The following is a 23,428-nucleotide window of genomic DNA, read 5'->3' as shown; positions in this document are numbered from 1 at the left end:
CACTATGCCTTAGCATTTTGCACAGTAATTACCCAAACTGAATAATTAAAAATACTCCATTGAATTATTTAAAATATGAATGATAAGCAGCCTGGGTAAAATTGCTTAGAGAAATATGGCTGCTATTGCCAAGGCATTCCTTAGTCTGTAAGTGAATCTGATTGTATGATCATGTGCTTGAGGTTGCTTGCAGCAGGGAGAGTCCTCAAGTCCTCAAACTCTTTAAGTGTCTATCGCCTGCACAGTAAAAATTGCTGAGGTTTTTTTTTCTGCTTTAATTCCTCTCCCTGCTTCAGCTCCATCTACTGCTTTCAAAGCCTCTGCCCCTCTATATTGCCTGAAATCCCAGCTTCATACCTCTATGTCCACCCACATAGGATTTTGTGCTTAGAAGGCTGCTGAATATCAGATTATCTATAACATTCAGAGTAGAAGATTGATTCCATGCTCCTCTGCTTCAAAGGAATAAAGTAAATCTGGACTTATTAAAAAACCCCTAATATGCAAAATATTTTCATATATATTATACCACTTAATTTGCAATAGTATATAATAATGAAATAAGCACATAAGTCTTTCTCTCTGTTTATTCTACTCCAGATGAGCTGACTTGCTTATACAGACAAATGTGCTTACCTCCTCTGATTTTCCAGGAAACCATATTAAAAATGCTGGAAGCTAGAAGTGCTCCAGCTAGAAGCTAAAGCATTGAAGTGATGTGATTGCTAAAAGAACTTACAGTGTAAGAAAGATTTAATGTTTTCTTTTCAGACCTAAGTGCAGCCTGTTCCTATCATAGTGATTTTTACTCGTTCTTAATAATTAATAGACTAATATAAAATTGAAATAGTAGATAGGATGCTATAATAATATTACCGACAGCATTAGTGTCAGGTATTAGCTCAAAAAGGGTGAGAAATACCCAATTTTGAATAAAGATCATTCTTGATGTACAAGACCACAACTTAGATTTTCCTTTTCCACCTTTATCACAGTCAGCTAGAAGTGTTCTGGTAAGTAGATGACTGAGATACAGGATTATTGTCCCACATTCAGCCTGCCACATATGCTATTATATTGTCTGCTCCATCAGACATCTCATTAATGGTCTGGTCTGACTATCTCCATGGAAACAGGGGGATAAAAACCATTTCTCCAGCATCACTGCCCAGCAGTTTTAGGTAACAGCCACCTTTGGTTCAGTGTGAGCACTGTGGCAGCCAGCACAAAACCTTCACCACTCCTCACAGACCCTCTTCTCCCCACGCAGCTGCGGGAGCAGCGAGAAGTATTCCCTGTGTCTAAAGGAGAATCTTTTGACGACAACCCCCTTATGCAGCACAGAGGCTGTAACTCCAATTTTTGTGGGCATATCTATAACCACAACTCTACTTTCTGTCTGCCCTGGCTGCAGCTCTGTGTTCTGGTACAGAGCTTGCCCATGTGCAGCTCCAGCCTGCCCGGGCACACTCAGGAGCTGACGGTGAGTGGGAGCATGAGATGCTCTCAGGCATGCTGCCTCTTGGCACTGCTCTGCTGCACCACGGAGTATCCTCTTGAGCTGAGCTCTCTGCAGCCCTTGGACAGCATTTCCTCTCCCCCTCGCACTAATGGCAACTGAGGACCGTAGCCAAAATCTATTCATTTTGCTGGGAAGTTTTTGACCTCCTCCTGAGATTTTCAGATCGATCACAACTGTTTTCTTCTTGAGCCCATTATCTGGGTTGCTTTGCAGAAAATTTGTCTTCATATTTTGGACTTGCTACCCTACTCTTTCCAAACTCTAAAGGAATTTACATCCGCAACCCCACTGCATAGGTCTGGAAGGTGGCTAATGCTGGAATAGTGTTTATATTTATTGTGACTTACAAAAACATTTGAAAGTTTTTTTAAATTAGTCTTTAAACAACACATATTCGATAAAAACAGTGGAAGCAACTAAAAAATCTTACTAAAAATAGCTTGCTTTTTTTTACAATTGAAACCAAGTCATTGTTTACCAATATTCTGCTGTCTTAATTATGTGCTGTCTTTAATAGGGTAACTGCAAGTCTGCAATTAAATAATTGAATCTGAAATTTTTCATCCCATTCTCCCTTCTGAAGAGATTTCTACATAAAAAAAACCTCTTGGTATGAATATATTTTGTATTGGAACTCTAACTGAAACTCAGCAACATCGAGGTATGTTGCTGAGTTTCAGTTAAAACCAGCCAGTAGAAATGTTAAAACCAGCCAGTAGAAATTTGCCTTTAAATATCTGTTGCTCATTTTCCCCCATCACCTCTGCAGATGTTCACACACATGTGTTTGTATGTAAATTAGTAATTGCCATTAATGTAGAACATTACTACCTTCTATCTCTAGATATAATACCTGGGTATCATATCTCCATACAAAAACACATGTAGTTCAGATGTAAAATAGTTTGGGCAAATGTGTATTGGTTAGCTAATTATTTATACTCACCAGATGATGGTAGGAGCTCATCTATAACCCTGGTTATGGTATCTGCAGTTCCCATAAATGTCTTAGGCTTCTTTGGGTCTTGGGAGCTGTAAATCCTAATGACTTGTCAAAATTCAGAATTTCATTGTAAATGCAAAAGCCAGATTATGAAAACTCTTTAAATCTTTATAACCCTGGAAACACAGATGCAGAATACTCTAACTTTTTTGTCCTGTTGTCTAACCTAAATCTTTCTTTCTGCAGTTTCCCCCCATTACTGCTTATCCTGTACTGTAAGGGTATCTCTTCACAGAAGATATGTATGCCAATGAATATGATCTCTGGCTTTTTTTGTTTGGAGTTTTCCCGGCAAATAAGCAACTGCAGGCTGTTCCCATTATTCCGCTGGTCTCAATAATTCAGGCTTTTGTACTTCTGGGAAATTCCCTACTCTGTAGCTCTGCAGAGTTTTTTAGCAGAGTTACCTGACTAGCAGTGCTAGTCAGTTAAAATGATGCTGAATAAGATTATGCTCTGGGGAGATTTTTCTTTCAATTTCTTATGATCTTTCCTTGATTTGTGACCTTTTCACATTAGCTGGGCTTTTTTTTTCCTGTTTTATTTTATTAATGGTGTGTAAAGCTAACCCTAGAATGGCTGGTATTTTTACTTCACATTTATTCGATCCCCTGTGACAGTGGGGATATAGTGGTGACAGAGTCTCTACTCTAGCCTTCCACAAGGATTTCTATCCCATAAAACAACTGGAAAATTTCTGCTGCTAGAATAGGAGAATATAATGAGATTATGTCAGAAACTTTTTGGGTTTTCATTACAATGAATGGTCATTAGCTACAATAAAGGAAGACACAATATGTGTGTGTATTTGTATACATATATGTGTGTATATGTGTATATATATACACACATATATATACAAATACACACACACACACACATATATATATAATGTCTTTATAATACAGTGTGTTCCCAGAAAGCCTACATATTTTGGAAGCTTGTGACAGAGTGAATACAATCAAAGAGTACATCTTGTAAGAAGCTGGGTTTAAAGTGTCATTCTTCACATGCCAAAGAAAGTCATTGCATTCTCTTATGCCTCCAGTTGTGCAAATATTACTTAGTCCTCTGCTTTGCTTCACATAAGGGATCTCAAATAAAGCTGCAGAAGGTGACCTGAAAATAGACTTATTTTAATCCAAACTGTAGGTAAGTATGAATCAGACATTCCAGTAATCCAAACTTAAAAAGGTTTTAATCTCATTTGCTTAAGTCTTCATTTTGTCCACCTCACCCTGAAGTTTTTGCCCTGCATGTCTTCAGCCCTGCCCTGAGCTGCCAGGTGCCTGCCTGCAATGTTCTTACAAGTCATCCAGACCCTCTAAAAATCGTTAGGACTCAGCTGAGTGGAAACTCTATCACACCCTGTGCTAAACAGATTTCTGGTGATGCCCACAAGACAGCAGAACATCCTGAAGACCTAGCAGGCTATTGAAGGGCTTCCTGAGCTGAAGCTCTCAACCTATGTGCTCCTGTGCTTTTCTTGCAACTAATCAACCACCACGAAATGCCAAGGAGTGCCGGGAGATGTGTATTCAGCTTGTGTCAGTCTCAGAAATTTTGTGAGTAATTAGTATTATCAGCTGGTACTAACTGAGAGCAGGAGGAAAGGATGGTTAGAATCCCCATGCCTATTGCATGCACTTTTGGTTGAAGCTGTGCTTAAATCTGAATTGTAGGTAACCCTAGAGCACTTTTAGTGGTTTAACAGTGCAAATTTTAACTAAATTAAGTCTAAGGATTCTTAGACTTTTTCAGCTTTTTTTGAGCTGGGGAAATCCATGAAAGCATCCCACAGTATTTTATATTGACTTTCGTGGAACATTTGCCCATTATTTTAAAAGCGTATTTCAGAGTTGATTACTTGCCAGAATCCGGCCCTGTTGAATAGAATGGCAAAATACTCAATAATCCCAGGCAGGATTTTACCATAAAGTGAAGAGGGGAGAGCTCTGTCTTTCTCAGATCTAGGTATCAATAGATCTTTTTTTAGCCAGTCTTCAGTTAATATTTGTCATGTCAAAGAACCTGAATGTGACTATGCTTTGAAGCTTATATATATTTTAAAATGTCATCAGTGCTGGGAAACCCAGCAACGATTATTGCTTTTCATGAAGTACCATGACATTTGTTGTACATTAGGAAGTAATAAAGCAGAAGAATCTACAGATTTCTTTGCTGTGGGTTATTAGTACAATGACCTTATAACCTGGAACAAGCCCGTGTTCTGACAGTGTTATGATAAAATGTCCCAGTGCACATCATATCCTGGAGCTGTGCATAGTGACATGATATACCATTTTAATTATATGTCAACATTTTAGGACAAGGAGCTGTTTTCTTCCATTTACAGATTATATAATCACAGGATAACTGATTGTCACCTCTGGTTATGATCTAATGCTACTGCTCCTCTCAGAGAATGGTCAGTGAGAGCAGATGGCTCAGGATCATATACAACTGAGTTTTGGATATGTCCAAGGCTGGGCACTCCATAGCCTTTCTGGGAAATCCTCACAATAAAATAAAAATTAAAAATAATATTACTAAATAATCATAAGCTATATTTATGTGGAATTTTATGTATTTCAGTTTATGCACATTGTCTCTTGTTCTGACACTAAACACCACTGAGAAGAAACTGGCTCCATCTCCTGTACTTTTCACAACGGGTATTGATACACATGGATAGGATTCCTTGACTGATCCTTCTCCTCACTTTTTAGACTGAAGAGTTCCAGTTCCCTCAGCCTCTATGTATGAGGGATGTTTCTGTCCTTTATTCATTTTTTTGACCCTTTGCCTGATGCATTTCAGTGGCTTCCTGTCTGCCCTATGCTGGGGAGGCTGGAGCAGGACATGGAACTCCAAATGGAGTACTAAGGGTGAGATTAGCATGCTGTGTCTAGTAGGCACTGACACAACTTTCAGATGTACCAACTTGTGTGCTGCAGTGCTGGTGATCTCAGTACCATGATCACACCTAGGATTGAGGGAGATTTAGCAACAAACTGCGAGGAGCCAAAATACAGTTTCTTGTAAAAAAAAAAATTAATCTTAGATGACAGCTAAAATAGGTGTTGTTTGCATGAATCAAATAGGATTGTCTTTGTGATAGGAAATAATCAGATTGTCATGAGGGAGACAAAATGTGACTTGCACTCCACAAAACCAAAATGACAGAATATATGAGAGTGACATTCCAGGCTGAATTGGCAGGGACTTGCTGTCATTTCCATCCCTTTGAGTCTGCCTGGGTTGAGTTAGTTATTCTTAGCCATCTCACATAGAATGGTATCTCCCAGGATGACAATTCAACAACTTGCCTTGCCAGCTTTCTCTAGTTACTTTTTGTTTGTTTGTTTCAGTGCAAATTCCTTACTGACTGTTTTTTTTCTAATAATTCCTCCTCAGCTTTTCTGAAAAATTTTTGTACTTTATTAGCAGACAACATCAAATGTCATCCTCATTCCTGACTTTATAATCTTCTTCTTCCCTTCTTTCAAGCTCTTAGAAGAAAATATTACTTTCCTTTTAAGTTTTTCTTCCCCAACCACTGCCTTCATAATTTTCGTCTTTAAGCAAATTCTCTAAGGCCCTGCAGATTCTCGTGGGAGACTTTCTATACTGTGTAATATTGCTGCTTTTTGGCAGCACAAGGAAAAGTGATCTTTTGTGATAAAGTTGCTGCCAGCCTCTGCTGTGCTGAACAGAAAAAAGAAAAAAACATCAGCCTGGTTAAGCAAGTTCTGATGGTCAAAATACCAACCCTCATCTAAATATAGTTTACACTATTAACCCAGAGTAAACCTGCAAAGTCACTCACACCTGTGATGATGGTGAGGTAGAAAATCTGCTGGAAACATTTTTCCTTTTCCTCTCCACTTTGAAAGAGAAGAGGTGGCATGTGGGAAGTTTTGCTTATGCCTGGGAATTATTACTGCTCTTGGAGAAACACCAAAGTGGAGTACTTCTTTTGTATGCCCCCATGATGTTCAAGCTGCTGATGGGGTGTATATCAACCAGGTTATCAGACTGCATCTGAGATACAAATTGGTTTTCCCTCCTAGAAAACTGCAATTTCCTTCTTTCTCAAGGAACTGAGTTCCCTGGCATACAGCCAGTCAGGTTGGGCTGGTGCTTAGGAGCAATAAAATCTTAATCCAGCATGGCTAAATCCTTGATTGTTCATTTCTCATCGCCCTGGGCAAAATGAAATAGAAGTTTTTCACACAAGATATTTTCTTTCCTTCATATCAGAATATGACTAGAAAGATGGTATTGACTTCTCACTTTCTATGTAACAGGCTTGGCTGCACTTTACTAATGTTATCTCCAGCCGTTAGAGTATATTCTCAGTAGAGCCTGTGGGAGAACACAGGGATTCTCTGTGAGTCCCTGAAATTTGTCCATGAAATTTGTCCATGTTCACAAATAATGGTGTATAAATCTACATGATGCTCCTTAAAGAATATAACTGAGTCTTGCCTCTCCAGTCTCCAAAAACTGAAATAAGAGGAGAATAGTTGCATTTTCTGTCAGGAAAAAAAAATGTTTGTGTGTGTTTGAGTACTGTTTACAGCTTGAGAGCTTATATATTGGGGGTGTAGAGGAACAAAGGTTGGGAGGAGGCTACTTCCTCTAAAACTGTGAAAACTTTGGACCTTGGTTTAACACAGCCTCCAGAAAGCAGGTGACACATTGCAAGATAAATAGAGTGAGTAATTAAGCAGTTACCTAACCAACTCTTTGTAGCAGAACATTGATGGTAAGCTGCAGAGACATTTGCACTAATTTAGACAGACTCTGGGCCAGCAGTAGGACTAAAAATTATTTCCAATATTCCTTTATTGCTGCTCTGTCCTTAACAAGAAGAAAGCCTGAACCAGCAACATTTCATGGGGTCTAATGTCTGAAGACGCTAGGAGAGATACATTAATTTTTACATTTTAACTTGTTTGAGAGAATTTTAAACTTGAAGGATTCTGGGATAATTGGGGGAGACAGATCCCCTTTTTCCTCTAAATATTTCTCCTATTGAAAAGAATTTTTGAGGAGACAAACATTACATCAGATACTGTTACAGAAAATAAAACATGGGCTCTTGTATTCATTTTCTCCTCAGAACCTCAGTTTAAATAATTTATTTTTTTTAACAGAAGTGAAAATGATACTCATTTTCCTGTCTATGAATATATGCCAGCTAAAAATGCAAAAATAGATTGTCCTCAAAGAAATGTGTTCTGCATAATTGCTTAGCTAAACAATGGCAGGTAAACCTACAGTATCATTACTGCAGCTGGTCAGAAGTGGTAAAGATCTTAAGAGTGTGGAAACTTTATTGAAATTTAAAGCAAAAGTTTAAATGAATCTGTGAATTTGAGCAGTGTCTGCAATCTATTTTTATAGCATACATCCAGGGTTTTTAATTAAAACACTGTTGCAAGAGTCATATAACCATGAAAAGCATCTATTGCAAACTAATAATGCACTTGGATACAGCGGTTTATTTACCAATCATAATGAAATTATCAAACCAATGTAAGGAGTTCTACAACTTTAGACCTTTATAGAATGATAGCCTTTTTGTCAGACTGCTGAGAAAAAAAAAAAAATTACTCATTTTAAGCCTCTTTAAATTTCAGCTACAGTGCCTAGTGAAGATCTGATACCTCATGTGCACATAAACAGATACCAGAAAGAGCTGCTTTAGCCCAGAGAACCCCAGGGTGCTGCACTTCAGGGCACTCAGCTTCCAGCTGTCTCCATGCTTGGCAGAATATGCAATGTCTACATCAGCACATGTGTTTCTGTGCTAGTGAAAATGCCTGTACAGTGACTAAAGACCTTTGTAAGGCTGCTATCAAATACTGAGTATGTCTAAAATCTCAGTCACCATCAGCATCTTCCCACCCATTTCTGTCCTGCTGGGAAGAATCTCCTCTGCTTTACAAAGGTAATTCTTATGGTCCTGGGCTCTTCTGTACTGTACTAAAGAAATATCTCAAGTTAAGGACTGAGCAGGAAAACCAAGCTGATACTTTTCACAGTTTCTGCATGATTCATTGGTGAGGAAGCAGGGAGCTTGTTCATCCACAGCTACACCCTGCTGCTTTGTATTAATGTAAGAATAAATTATATCAGGGCCTGATATCACAGTGGGACATACTGAATCTGCAGGATATCAAACTGAGATACACCTCATACTATTCATTTGTGCAGGCTAAATCAGGTCATTTGAACAGATCCTAATCTTGTTAATGGTAACCGCAGCATAAACATTCATTTCAGACAAATGGGTATCACAGCAAAGTAAATAGGCAGGGTGCTGCCAATAGTAACTGCTAGTCTGTGTGTTGCAGATGCAAAACATATTGCATACATTAGCAACATTTACCTTTACAATTAAAATTGTAAATTTAATACTGCAAACTCATTCAGAAGACCTGCATTGCAAACATTTTTAAAGCATGTATTTGCAGTAAGAAACAAAAAAGAAGTGATTCATAATTTTTACATAAGTGAAAAAAATTTTTTATGGTGTCTTTATCTTGTTTAAGTGTATTCTTTTACATTTTCTGTCTTCTGAAAATGAAATAATTAATAAATTTTAGTAGAATATGCTACAAGTATGTTAGAGGGAGCAAGCTTCCATCTCTTCTCATGGCCACTCTCTCCCTATGAAGTGTATGCAAACCTGAACACCGATTTCTACAAGCACCTCATACTGAAATAACCACTTGCAATACAGCTTCGGCCACGTGGGTGCCCAAGCTTGTCCCCAGTCAGGCACTGAGGGAACCATTTTTGCTGCACATTTTCCACCTGTCTTGCAGGAGCAGGGAGAGGCACAGGCAGATTGGGAAGGGGTGAAAGGGGAACCTTCATAGGGGCCTGGACAAGCTCAAGACATGGGCCCATGGGAATCTGATGAAGCTTAATAAGATCTAGTTCAAGATACTGCACCTGGGCTGGGGCTCTGTACCAACACAGGCTGGGGAATGAACAGATCAAGAGCAGCCCTGGGGAGAAAAACTTGGGGCTGTTGGTGGGTGAGAGGATGACGCTGGATACGAGCTGGGTAACAGGCCAGAAAGACAATTGTTTCCTGGGCTGCATCAAAGGCAGCATGGCCGTCAGGGCAAGGGAGGGGATTCTCCCCTCTACTCCTCTATGGTGAGGCCCCACCTGCAGTGCTGCATCCAGCTCTGGGGTCCCAGCACAGGAAATTCATGGACCTGTTGGAGCAAGGCCACAGGAGCCCACCAAGATGATTAGAGGGATGGAGCACCAGGAAAGGCTGAGAGAATTGTATTGTTCAGCTTGGGAAAGGGAAGGCTTAGGAGTGACTTACTTGCTGCCATTCAGTACCCAAAGGGAGCCTACAAGAAAGATGGAGGGAGACTTTTTATAAGAGCGTAGAGTGACAAGACAAGGGGGAATGTATTCAAACTGAGAGTAGATTTATATTAGACACTAGGAATTAATCATTTACTGTGAGGGTGGTTAGTCACTGGAAGAGATTGCTCAGAGAAGGTGTGGACGTCCCATCACTGGAATTATTCAAGATCAGGTTGAATGGGGCTCTGAGCAACCCGGTCTAGGGGAAGGTGTCCCTGCCTTGCAGGGAGGTGGAACAAGATCACCTTTAAGATCCCTTCCAATCCAAACCATTCTGTGATCCTGTTTTTCTAAAATTCAACAACCTCCTCGATGGACCTCCACACAGGTGGTAAATCATGGAGTGGAGAAGATGGGCAGCAGGTGGGTAGGGTTTGCTGTTTGTTGTCTGTGCTGTGGAAAAGATCCCACCACAAGCTTTTTAAGAGCTTCTTCAAATATTTGCTCTGCTGGAGAAGTGATATTTCAGATACGAATGCAAAACTTAAGCCTTTAGTTGAGGATTGGATGCATAGGACTTTATTTAAGGTTCTACCTAAGCACACAGTCTACCTTTATTTAGTTGTATATGACCTTAATTATGTTGTCTTCCTTTCACCCAAACCCTCAGTGATTTTTCCTCTGGAATGTCATTCTTTGTTCTTTTCAGAAATGTAATAAATACTCCAACTTACTGCATTAAATATGAAAAGACTTACTGAGGGGACCCAAATTATAAATTATTCAAAAGGCCTTATGGTGGAAATCATTTGTTTGAAAACATTTATTATTAATTTCACAGTTTGGCTGAAGTTCCTATAAGGCAGTCATTTATTAAATATTGACTTCTGTTCAGATAACCAGATACACTTATCTGTAAGACAGCATCTATAACCAAAGAGGAGCAAAACAGCAAAATGTTCCAGTCACTGATTTAGGTAATGAATAGAAAGTGCTTATTTTGCTAAAGTCCTACCAAATATAACCAAAGCATTTACTTGGGACAAAAAACATTGTGCACTGTGTCACTCAAGGAAAGAATGATTTCACTGTTAGAACAAGAGGAATTAAATTGAATACAGGGAGAAAAAATGGGCAAAATGTTGTAAGTATTAATTAAACTAAAATATGCTAATAAAGAACGTATCATCTTGAAAAAATTAACCAAATTATTTTGTAGACAAAGATTTCATAATAGGAACCAAAACTACTACTCCTGCAATAGCATCATTTTGAGGATGGAGGCATTAGCATCATTTTGAAAGCTGTACACAAGAGTGCTGTGCCAGTGCTGGTGAATTAGCTCCTTCCTACCAGCCAGCTCTTTCTAGGCTGAGGAGATAGTAATTTACTGAGAGTGAAGAGGTCACACAGGTATCATTTGGTGATAGACCGCAAACAATGACAGTGAAGAACTAACACAATAATTACTGTTTTCTCACTTCTTTGAATAATTTCATGTTATCCAGTTGGGTGTTATAACAAAAGAACTAGAAGGTAACCTTATTCCAAAAATGGACAAGTGAGGTCAGGCAGTATGGGGGTGCATGTAGATTGATGGGATCTTCAACGGCATACTAAATTACTCCTGATTTCCTAAACTCAAAAAAGCACAGCTAATTGTCAATGTACTGTAACAAAGCATCAAAATTAGTGTTAACTATGTTAGCACCAAGATGAAAGAAAATATACAGCAATACAAACCTGTGAATTATTTAGATGCTGCTGCTGATGGATCTATATGAGGTGATCTGAATCCTTATTATAACTTTCCCACCTAATGCTAGTCATTCTCTGGGATCGTTGTTCCTGTCAGCTAGAAAGGAAAGCGCAGATCCATCAAAGAGGCCAATATAAAGGAAGTGTTTTCCTTCAATCAGTTCCACAACTCTCAGAATGGACTGAGGTATTTGGTAGGGAGAGAAATTCTTTTCAGCCGTGCTGTCATGCAAGTGAGGGACACAGAGGGAGCCCACTGAATGACACAGAGCAGCACATCTAGCACATACTAGTCTAGATCTGATTCAAAACCACACATAAAATACTTGTGAAATCAGTGTCAGAACTATTTCAAGACTTTTGACTCCACAATCAACCTGCAGTTCTGAGCACTACTGTCCTTCCTGATATTGTTTAAATTTTAATTCATCTCCTCAGAGTCTATCCTGATCATGCCTTTGATTTTTAAAGTGTTTTTCATTTCATTGTGCTGTGGGAATGTAAGTGTGTGAAGACTAAAATAAAAAGAATTTTTTTTTGTATGGTAAGAAAAATACTTAATTTCTTTTTAGCTTTTCTATTTAAGTAACGGCAAAGCTCAGTCATGAAAGTAAAAAATCAAAGGCGTCAATACTGAAATTATAGACTCCACTCTGATGTCATTTGCATTCACAGGAATTAAGGATGCTTTATTCTGCCACCCTGTATCACAAATCCAGATAATTCTGAAGAAACCATTATGGATTCACAATAGCATAAATGAAATACAGGTCTTAATAGCTTACATTCCCACTCAGAACTCATTGTCCGCATGCATATTTCATGACCATCACTACTAGCTCATCAGCCACTTTGCCATTTGTGAGGACCTACTGTGCTATATATTTCTAACCTAAAACACTTTTCAGTCTACTGTTGAAGGCTGATTGAAGACAAAGCAGGTGTCTCTATGAAGAAGTTCCTAGCGTCAAAAGAAGAGCTGTGTGCTCAGCTTGAAGATCCTGTGATGAAAGGATATACTTTCAAACCTGTGACTGCCATGTCAGTAGCTGCAGCACATCTCTAGATGGTTGCCTGTGTCAGTAAAAACACATTCAGTTTTCAACACCTCACCTTCTCTCATGTTTTGGGGGAGAGTAGTATTTAAAATATAATGAGGGACTAAACAAAAAGAGAGGCATTGAAAGGTGTTGTTTTATCTTAAGTGACAAACCTATTGCTATTCATCAAAGAGCTTCCAGTATTACAGCAGAGCTGGATTGAACTCCCCTACCCAATTAAAAGGTCTAGCCTTACCTCACACTAGGTTCAACAGTACTGAACCTGCACTGTTGGAAGTGACAGCACTTAGGGGACTGTAAAATTGATCCAGCTGAGATGATAATACACCCTCTTCCTTTTCACAGCTCTTTTTTCTGATTCAGCTAAAACTAGCTTTGACATATATGTGTAAAGCAGGATGAAGTGATGGTCCAGAGACTTGGAAGCTGTAGAAAAGACAAACACTTAGTTTAAAAAGCTTAAATCCTGTGGGTAGATGATGTTGTTCACAGTTAGAATTTGCTAATTGAAATACCAGCAATCCACTAAGAAATTGTCCAGCTGTGAAATCCATCATTAGCAGAGTTAGAAACAAAGGCAACTTGAGAAGCCTCTAGCTGAGGTGGCACCCACATGGTTCAAGTGCCCAAAGGAAATGCTGGCAAACAGAAACAAGTACAGTGCTTCACTTTCCTCATTTTCATGCTTTAGTGATCCAACTGAGTCCATGGTATTATTGCAACATTTTTGAAGGAGAACGCATTTTCAATGACTTAGGTTTTGAAAAATATTTACTCGGGTTTGCAGATAATTTTGTTTCTAAATGATCATTTTAAACTTCTGTAAGTCAGACCTGAGTCAAATTTAGAAGTCTCTCCTTTCTCCTCTATTTATCTCCACAGGAAATATTTCTGAATGAACACCAAATAAGCCAGTTGGAGACATTGATCCGCGGATACGTTTCAAAATTTATCCCATTTGGAACAAGAAAAGAGAGAGAAGATTGTGGCTCCACAGAGCTGCAAAAGTGGTGTTAGACAAAGAACTGTCTGATGTAGACTAATAAGAATAAATCATGAAGTGGACATGAGAGGAAGCACAGATGCAGGATAGGTGCTTACCTAAGCACAAGAAGAAAGCACAGTAGCTTTCAGTCCTCTTAAACATGTTGACAAAGCAGGATGCTGACATTATCGTTCATGATCACTTTCTCTAGAAAAATGATGAGGTTGAATGGAAGGGTACTCTTATGGTCTTTGCTGTGATAAGTTATTGGTTTTTACAATAATTATAGCTGACTTTGTGCTGCAAGATGGTGAAAATGGTCTTGTTCATAAATGCATGACTGTCTCCTGACCATGCAAGTGTTTGTGGGGTTTTGAGGGGAGACATTCTGAGACATTCTGCCGGATTCCTTGGGGCTCCCCATTCCTCTTCCTACAGTCATGTTGGAAAACTCATCGAGTGCTTTGGTGGAAGAGAAGTCAAAGTGAATTCTTGCTAATGTGGTGATCATATGAAACACTAAAAAAGACAAAGAAAGTCTGGGAAAAGAGACCAGACAAAGGTGACAGTCTGTCTCTCATTCCTGCAGCTGTGAAGGGCTCTGCACACACTCAGATCCAGATGAAGGGAAATGTGTTATCAGGTTGAGAGCACACCTCAGCCTCAGTGGAGACTTAAGCTTACAAGGAGAAATTATCCAGCTGCCTCAAAAGGATCAAAGGAACCCTGGCTCTTTGTCCAAGAAAGATGTTTGAAATGTGCGTAGTTAACTTAAATGTTATATACACCCATATCAGTCTTTCCTATTTGATAGTTTGCAAGAGTCTTAAAAGAGTAAGAAAGAAAAAAAGGTGTCAGAAATAAAATAAGATTTATATGGTGTTTGGTATAATTCCAATTAAAAACTTGTCACAATTTTGGTTTGGTTTTTTTTGGTGTTTTTTTTTTTGTTTTTTTTTTTTTGCAACTTTTGTGAGTGGTTTTTTTTTGGTTTTTTTTTAATGTGCCATTTCAGTTTTTTAACAACTTTCTCCACAAGAATATTAAGAATGTTAGACCCTTGAAAATTTTCAAATATTCTCGACCCTATAAGATTAGAATAGGAGTATTTATACTGGCACTTGTTGAATTTTTATACATGAGGAATGGGTTTGACTTTTATATTTTCCAATATTCATATTTGATCAAAACAAGCATTTACTTTATCTTCCCTTGAGTTAAGAGGTTTGGGGCTTCCTGTTGATATTCCCATATTGAAAATGGAGTACTCCATGGGAGTGTGGAATGACAGCAGGAAGGGAACAGTAGTTTCCTCCAACATAGATTTTAAAATGGAAACTCAGTTGATGTCTCTAAACCCATCCCAAAAGAAGACATAATCTCATTTATGGTGCATCTGATCAGTAGCTCTCATTTACCAGTTCTTTTCTATACCGAAAATCTTTGTGAAAATAAAGTTCTTGAAAGAAAAGGTCTTTATCACTTTTAATTAAAATTATATGCACTTATGCTTGAAATTTTGCCTTCTGTTTTTTTTTTCTTTTGCATGCTGTATGCACACTACTGTAAAACAAAATAAAATATGGTGTGCCTAGACTTCTACAAAAGAATTCCCTTCAGAACTGTCTAAACCCAATTTACTATGTCTCCTTGCCTGCAGCAAGAATATCAACATATACTGTAAATCTTTCTGGTTCTCTCATTTCCTTTGGCTGTTTAAACTGCTTTGGGACAGTGAGTACCAAAATAAAATACGTTATTGCATTCTGTATGTGTCTGCAATTGTGATGCTTTTCTAAGTGAAAAAGATTATACTTTGTTTCTTTGTTCCTTTCTAAACAATTTCTATTCCATGAGAGACAACTTTATGCCAGTTAAAGTAATCCCACATTCTATCTCCTGGAAACACTTATTTTTTTTTTTAGTTAGTTGAAAAATGTCGTTAATAAAAACTGATGCAGCATTCCAGTCTGCCCAGCCTGGAGCTCCTTCCATGAATGCTAAGGTGGGGTTTCTAGGTCCAGCCAATGCAGTCCTTGCTTTCAACAGGCAGGTCTGTCTCCCTCATTTAAAGAAAAAAGTTACTCACTCCCAATGTTCTTGATCCTCCCCGCAGGCAATGAAGAGGAAATTACTCACTACAGATAGCCATCTTTCAGATTTCTGTACTTGGAGGGGTAAACTACACTCCAAATAGTAAATGCTGCCCTAGTTGCTAGAGAGGGAAAACTGAGTTTACTTCACGCTGATGAGAAGTCCTAAGCTGACTCTTGACTAGACCTAGTTTTTGTCTGGGCACCACAAAACCAAGCTGCCATTAGCTCTGCATCTCATTCCCAGATCCTTGTGTGTTGCTAATACTCATTAGTTCACAGGATTTTCACTACCATGTCCTGTGGAATAGTTTCCAGAAGCAAAATGGCCTGATTAAAAAGATTATGGGACCCTTCTCGAAAGGCAATATTGATTTTAGTAAGTATCTAGTGAAAATTGCATTCAGATTTTCTTCTGCTGCTCTAGTTAGATCTCCAGCACCACTCATCAAGCATTTAATCCTTAGTCAACCTCCCATGCTTTTATGCCATACTTTCTCATCATGGCACACACATTTTTATTTCCACACTGTGAAAATAAGCCCAAGTTACTGTCAAGTTGACATTTGCCACTGCTGCTAGAAAACATTTGGGATATGGAGCTTGAAGTGTTCACAATTGTTCTCAGGTCACTGTTGAAAATTTGATACTGGACACATAAAATTTAGATCTTATCTGTTCTGTCCACTTGTCTCTCATATATTTTCCTTGTCAAAATTGCTTTCCATCAAAACTGCGATTACTAATCAAACTCATGAACACAAGCAGTTTTGTTCCCCAGAATAGCAGTTACATCTTTCAGGATCTTTATTGCAAATCTAAAACATTCTTCCTTGTTTTGAACATTTTCAACTAAAGATGAATACAGGAGTGCCTCATGGATGGACCCAGTGTGAAGATTACAACATCAAAAAGAATAACTTCAATCCAGAGCCCTGAATAAAGATTTTTTTAAGAAGCTGTGTAAAGATTGGGGTCAAAGAAATCATTCTCACCACATCCAGTACTCTCTGCAGGAGACTTCTAAATGAGGTGGGTTTTGGGGAAGAGAATATAAGTTGTGAGGCTCCTGTAGCATCAGTCACAGCCTGCCCTCACCCCCATCCTTCCCCTGGATGTCACCACACTGGGGAAGCTGCTGTGTGGCAGGGCAGGAAGGGACAAGCCCTCAGGTCTTCTGCTGCAGGGCTGTCACAAGAGCTGACAGGGTGCCTTGCTGTCAAACAAGTGTTTATCTGTATGCCAAGGTATCCCTGGCCATCAGCTTTTGAGAGTCTGCTGGGGATGAATTTAGCATGGGGGACCACGAAGGTACAAACACAGTGTCATGATGGCAGAGACAGACCCCAGAACCCTGCTGGGGTGGAGGCCAACCTGGACTTCACTCTCCACATTAAGTACCTTATTGAAGAACTAGACAGAAACATTAGTTTTCACAGTTGAGGAATTAGGGGATTCAAGCTGATTCAAGCTTTCAACATGCTACAGCATTGAATCAAGCTACATCAGGAGGGCAGTTGTATCTGCTGAAACCTTGCTTATGGGTTCAAATGGGATATAAGACTCGAAGTTCAGTGGTTTTTTCTCATTGGCACTTCAATAGACCATTTTACCTCTCCTAAATTGCAAAGTATGAACAGCTTTGAGTTAGGAAAAAACCCGAGACAAAAAGAAATTATGTATATTTCATGTTCAGTTCAACAACCAGAATTTTTAATTACATAAAACACTCATCAAGTATTAGCAATCAAATGTAGACTTTATATAGCACAACAAAATAGAATGAATAATATGAAGCCTTTACAGACTAATAAGAATAACTACTCTATGAATCAAAGGATGATTGAATATTCTCCAGTATCTTCCCTGCTTTCAACTATTTAATCCAAATACCTTCTTCAAATGAGGAAATCTATTTTATATGAAAAAAAGCTCATGTATATTAACACAAAAATCAGAGCATTAAAGCAACTGCTAGACGGGAATTTGCATAACTGAAAACTGCATAACTGTTTCATAATTTTCTCTGATGGAAGATGAAATTTTTTTATTTATATCCTTTTTTCCCTTGACATTTTTCCTTTTTCATTGCAATCCATCAAAATTTAACACAGCTCACTAGGGACAGTTGCCTGGTCTCAGCCCATGCAGTTCTATTTTCATGTATTTAATTTGCCTCAGAAGAGCAATTAGCTATATGTATGGACTTTCTATCTGTACTTTTTTTTTTCTGGAAACTACCTAATTGATGCAATATATAAAATATACAATGTCATGCAAGATACCTGTAAGACAAGGTACTGACAAATCCCCCATGTTTAAGAAAAAAAATATTTCTCATTTATCTAAGTGAGGAATAGATATATATTTTTAAAAGAAGAGGTCTCGTTTTATTCATTATTGCATTCAAATGAGTAAAGATAGCAATTAAAACAACGAGTGATTTTTTAAAAATAGATCTATTGCATGTGTTACCATAAGAAATAATTTTTCATTATTTTAAATAATATTAGCCATAGGATAGTGATAGGTATACCATCTTATATATGAAATATATGCATAGTCATCATAAAGCATATTTCTTATAAATATTTCCTCTCACAGAACATGATTCATTTTAGTCCCACTGTTTAACACGAAATTGACACTTCATTTTTTATTTTTCAAAACCCTGGAGATCCAGATATAAAGATGAAAATGTGAAAAAAAAGTTAGGTTTGCAATAGCTCTGACATAATTTTCTGCTTGGAGTGTGAGTAAGAGATCTTAGATTATTTTTTAATTGGGTTAAATACTCAGCTTACACAAAACATATCACCTCAATGGTTGAATTGCTAAATAATCCAATTTTCAGTGAAATGTTCTAAATCTCATCTGAGCCTTGTGACCTCAGTATCAGATGGCATGATCATGTGAAACATAGTGCTGATCTTCATGTTTCTTTCTCTATCACCCCTCTTTTTTTTCCTTTCCTGAAATGGTAAATATTTTATCCCTTTTCAGTTTTGAAGTGAATAGTTTGCCTTGAATGACTGACAGTGGGGTTTTACAAATGTTTATCTACTTTCTGCCACTTCTACTTCTATCACTGTTCTGTTATAAAGTGTGGTTAGTGTCAGTCACACAATCACTTTGATCCCTTTGAAGCAAAAAACTTGGGTTATTTGTAGTTACAGATAACACAAGAATATGTAGCTACTATTGGACACAACATATGGTTGACATGATAAACTAAAGGTTAAAAATACTTGCACTTAATTTTACTAATAACCCTCTAAAATCTCTGATATTTGAGAATCTAATTTGCAAGGGCACAAATGCTGGTGTGAGACTCTCTCTCTACAGGGTAGAAAGAATCCTCTGCAGACACCAACCTGCAAAGTAGACACCAACCTGCAAGAATCCTCTGCAGACACCAACCTGCAAATATCCAGCAGCTTTTAAAGAACACAATGCATTTAAAGGAATGGAAGTGAAACTTCTGCACTGAAATCAATACTGTTTTGAAAAGAGTCAGAATATCTGCTGGAACAAAAGAAAACAATCCATAGGGACGACAAAGTAGTCCTCAGTAAAGCTAACCATTGAAAGGAAATGGAAAGAGTGATTTAATATTAAAACCTAATCTCTTTATATTGTAAAATCATAAAAAATTAAGCTCTTTCTACATAACTGGCCTGTAATTAGCAAGAAGTTCAAAATCTGCTCTAGGATTTAGTACAAATGCAGACAGGCTACAGATTTCAGGATGCTGTTTCAGCCTATTTTTTCTGTCCTCAGCCAAAGGAAGAGAACATGAGAATGTGCCTGTGATAAACCTACTGTGTTTATGGATTTCAGCGCCCAAGGGGGAGGGTGAGAGTGGGAGGCAGCTGCAACAAAACCAAAAACATTTCATTTTTTTCCTCAGAATTAAGAGTGTGTTCCAAAGGACGGCAATTTAAACTGGATTTCAGCCCTTGTAGTCCACAGAATTCCTTAAATTTGAATTGAAAGAGGCACACAGAACCCATAACAAAATGCTATTGCACTATGTGTGGAACAAAATTGTTTGGAAAGCACTGATGTGAGTAGCTTTTAATATCCCATTTCCAGTCATCAGTAATCTAATTCAAACTGACTGAAGCCATATTCAATAAGAAAACTTAAAAAAAATTGTAGTCAATTAATTGTTTTAAACTCTTATTCACCTTCTCTTAGTGACAAACCTGTGCTCTTATCCCTGACTAGAATTAAAACAGGGTGGCAGTCTTTGTGTACCTCAGTGCCCCTCCAATTCTCTTTGTTCCTTTTAGCACAGCCCTACATTTGCAAGTGTTCAGGAAAAAAATGAAACCCCTAAGTCTCTACATTGTACAGTACTGATTGCCCCCTGCTGCACTTCCTTTCTACAATAACCTCACTATACTGAGGTGCCCAGAAATGTTCATGGAATATTAAATATGACCTCATTAAAGGGTATAAATGTCCGCCTACTATTGCTTTACTTGTATATCTCACTATGGGTCAAATCAGCTTTTGGCTGTGTGCATGGATTTCACTGACCTAGTATTTCTGAGAGCAAAATTTGGCTGTGTCCAGAGATGATGTAGTGTTAGTATTTATCTTTTTATTTTCTATATGGAAATTAGTGTGGGAAAAGGTCCAGAGCAATATGTCTTCTGTTGTGGAAACTTTTTTTTTGGTCCTTACTATGATAAAAACGCAAAATACTGCAATATTTATTAGTGCAATTTTTAGGATGGGCTGGAACTAAATGGAAATGCTGCTGTAGGGCTCCCTGAGAAATAATGCAAAGGATTTTCTTCTTGACATTCAGCATGAAACTCCCAATCTAAAAGCAATATAACATTCTGCTTTTAGTGGTGATCTATCTTTTCCCTCTTTAAACTTCATTCTCACACATCTTATCATATAAGACATCATCTTATAATTTCTTTCTTTCCGCATCACCTCTTTTAATCCACCTGTCTATCTTCATAACACTTCCTGTTGTTCTCTTCTACACTCCTGACAGTATCTTTCTGTTTTGGGGGTTTTGAACTGCACACAACTGCTGCAGGTGAGGTCACAGCAGGGCTTCAGAGAAAGAAATTATTATTGGCACTTTGCTGTTACATGATGAAACCCTTCACAGGCTGCAATTTTGATCCTTAGTGGCCATTTCAGCTTTACACCGGGTTTTATTTCAGAGTTTGTGTGCAGATTTCACGATACCAGAATTACCCATCTGTTGTGGAATCAGGGCTGTTGTGCACTGCAGGAAATTGTTTGTTAGACTGTAGAGCCAAAGCTAAGTCTAATTGGATGCACCTAGCATGTAAACTGGCATAAAACCTAACCCTGCAGTTTACTCCCAGGTCCTAGGCTGCCCACACGGTGTAGCTGTGAAGGAGTACTTTTGTGAAGGAATGTTTTTGTGAAGGAGCACAGTGCTTTTTCCTAAGTTTTTGCTTTGTTTACAGGTACCTTCCAACCAGGCCATTCTGATTGATTCAATTCAGGGTCCCACTTGAGCGATATAACAACAAAGACAACTGTGTTTGGCTCCTTCTCCAGCTTTCACTTCAGGCTCTGCTCTCCCAGCTGCCCTGTTGATGGCACATTATGCTTCAGGGTATATCAAAAATCCCCTCAGGTTTCTATCTTCCAGTTAAGCTCTTCTGCACACCCCAAAGTCACTTGTTTTCTTAATTTCTCCTTGGGTGTATATTTGCATTTTCCATCCTGGATGGGATTCTGGTGCATACCCAAGCAGGAGATGATACATAGATTTAGTTTGTTCAGTTGGCATAATTTTTTCATCGTCATTTTGATTCTTTCTCCGGCTATGCCAAAAAACCTAAAGAATTCTGTGTTCTGAAAGGCAATGAAAGCACATTGAAAAGATTGGATGGTTAAGAATCCAGACAGCAGAAAGAAGCATATTTTCAACTTCCCTCTTTGCTTTTGATCCTGCTACTTTGAGAGCTGATAGTCACAAATGGATGCAAAACAGAAAAAGTCAAGATCCCTTCCGTCCTATGTTCTTCATGACTATTATCTTACATTAAGTTATGTACAAGTTACATGGAATATATATAATATGTTTCTGAATTAAAAACTGTTACTAAAGAATGATCCAGTCATCAGCGATACACAGTTCAACTCTGTTTTTCCTTGCCAGTATCTGAACTAAATACTACAGAGAAATTTTTCAAATACAAGCAAGAATATGAGGGGGGGGATGTCTGCACACATTTAAATAATTCCGTTCTTAATTTAACTAAAATATATTTTCAGTTTAAAAATCATGAAATGAAAATACAAATCTTGTAAAGTGATTTCTATTTAAAGAGGGATCAAAAGCATGTCTAGATTTCCCACCAATCACAAGTACTACTCTACTACCTAGAGAATTGAATTTAAAAATATTTGAGTGGCCACCACTGCTTTCCCTCCTTTAAAGTTACATTCTTTCATGTCTTGGTAAGCATGATTTGAAGAACTGAGAGAACAGCAAATCAAAACATCAACAAAAACAACAGGAAAACATGGAAAAAGAAAAAGCCCATGGCATAGAAATCAATTACTGAGGAAATCACAGTAAATAAATTTCAGCAGAAATTATGTCAGGCATCAAATAGAAGAGGAAAACATATTCCTCCAGGCAGCAGAATGTATATTGTTTTTATCCAAACCCAGCAATGACAATTCTGTAGCTGAAGATTAGTGGCTCAAATTCTGCAGCACAAATCAAAACAGAGCCTTCTGAAACCATTCATAGAAATGATGCAGACTCAAAATGAGCATCAGGAACATAATTCAGGTGTGTCATAGCAAATAATGGACTAGACTGAATCCAGTATTCAGTGACTCACGCTGAGAGTGAACCCTGCTTTGCAAGAGATGCAACATCTCCTTTTATACCACCTGTTTTTCCAAGCCACTGCAGAGCTGGTAGCAAACCCCACTTGCTTTCCAAGCTCAGGGCTCTCTTTCTGCTGCTGACCATTGCTGGGACAGAAGCAAGAAGCACTCAGATGACCTCAGAAAGTGAACCCGTTTTTACAGCATCTAAATTCTTTGAAGGCAACCCAGGAAAGGCCAGGAGCCTTCTCTCCTCCTTTTCTTCTTGGCAGCCAGGCACATACCAGACATAATATGGTGTAGCATAGAATTAAATATTTCTCATACTGAATGGAACAACACACTGAAGTCTTCTCAGCTTCAATCAATGGGCTTTGTGTCTGTACCACATTCAGAAACAGAACAAGTAATTCCTTACATTTAAAGAAGGATACACTGGAAAAGCAAAACTTAATGATTAATGTGTAACTTGAATGTAGCTGGAAAAAATAACAAGGAAAAGATGGAATTGGTAATGATATCTTTTCTACTCTATTATAGCCCATCTAGTACATGATTTTGCATATAAATTTCATTTCTAATTTAAGAGAAGATATGATGATGTGAAGGGACAAAAAATGATGAAAATAATATGTTGAGTCTACCATTTTTATTTAATTAGTGAATTTTCTGAAATCACACATAGCTTGCATTAAATTTCTTTCATTTAAAAAAAAAAGTTTTTTAATAATAAATAAAACATTCCTACTCTATGGGTTATTTAGTCTCCTATAATTCCTTATTATGGTGGTGATTTTGTACCCAGGCCTAGTG

The sequence above is a fragment of the Onychostruthus taczanowskii genome, unplaced genomic scaffold (assembly GCF_017590055.1).
Source record: "Onychostruthus taczanowskii isolate IOZ18803 unplaced genomic scaffold, ASM1759005v1 scaffold16, whole genome shotgun sequence".
Lineage (NCBI taxonomy): Eukaryota > Metazoa > Chordata > Aves > Passeriformes > Passeridae > Onychostruthus > Onychostruthus taczanowskii.
This window is presented reverse-complemented; position numbering follows the sequence as displayed.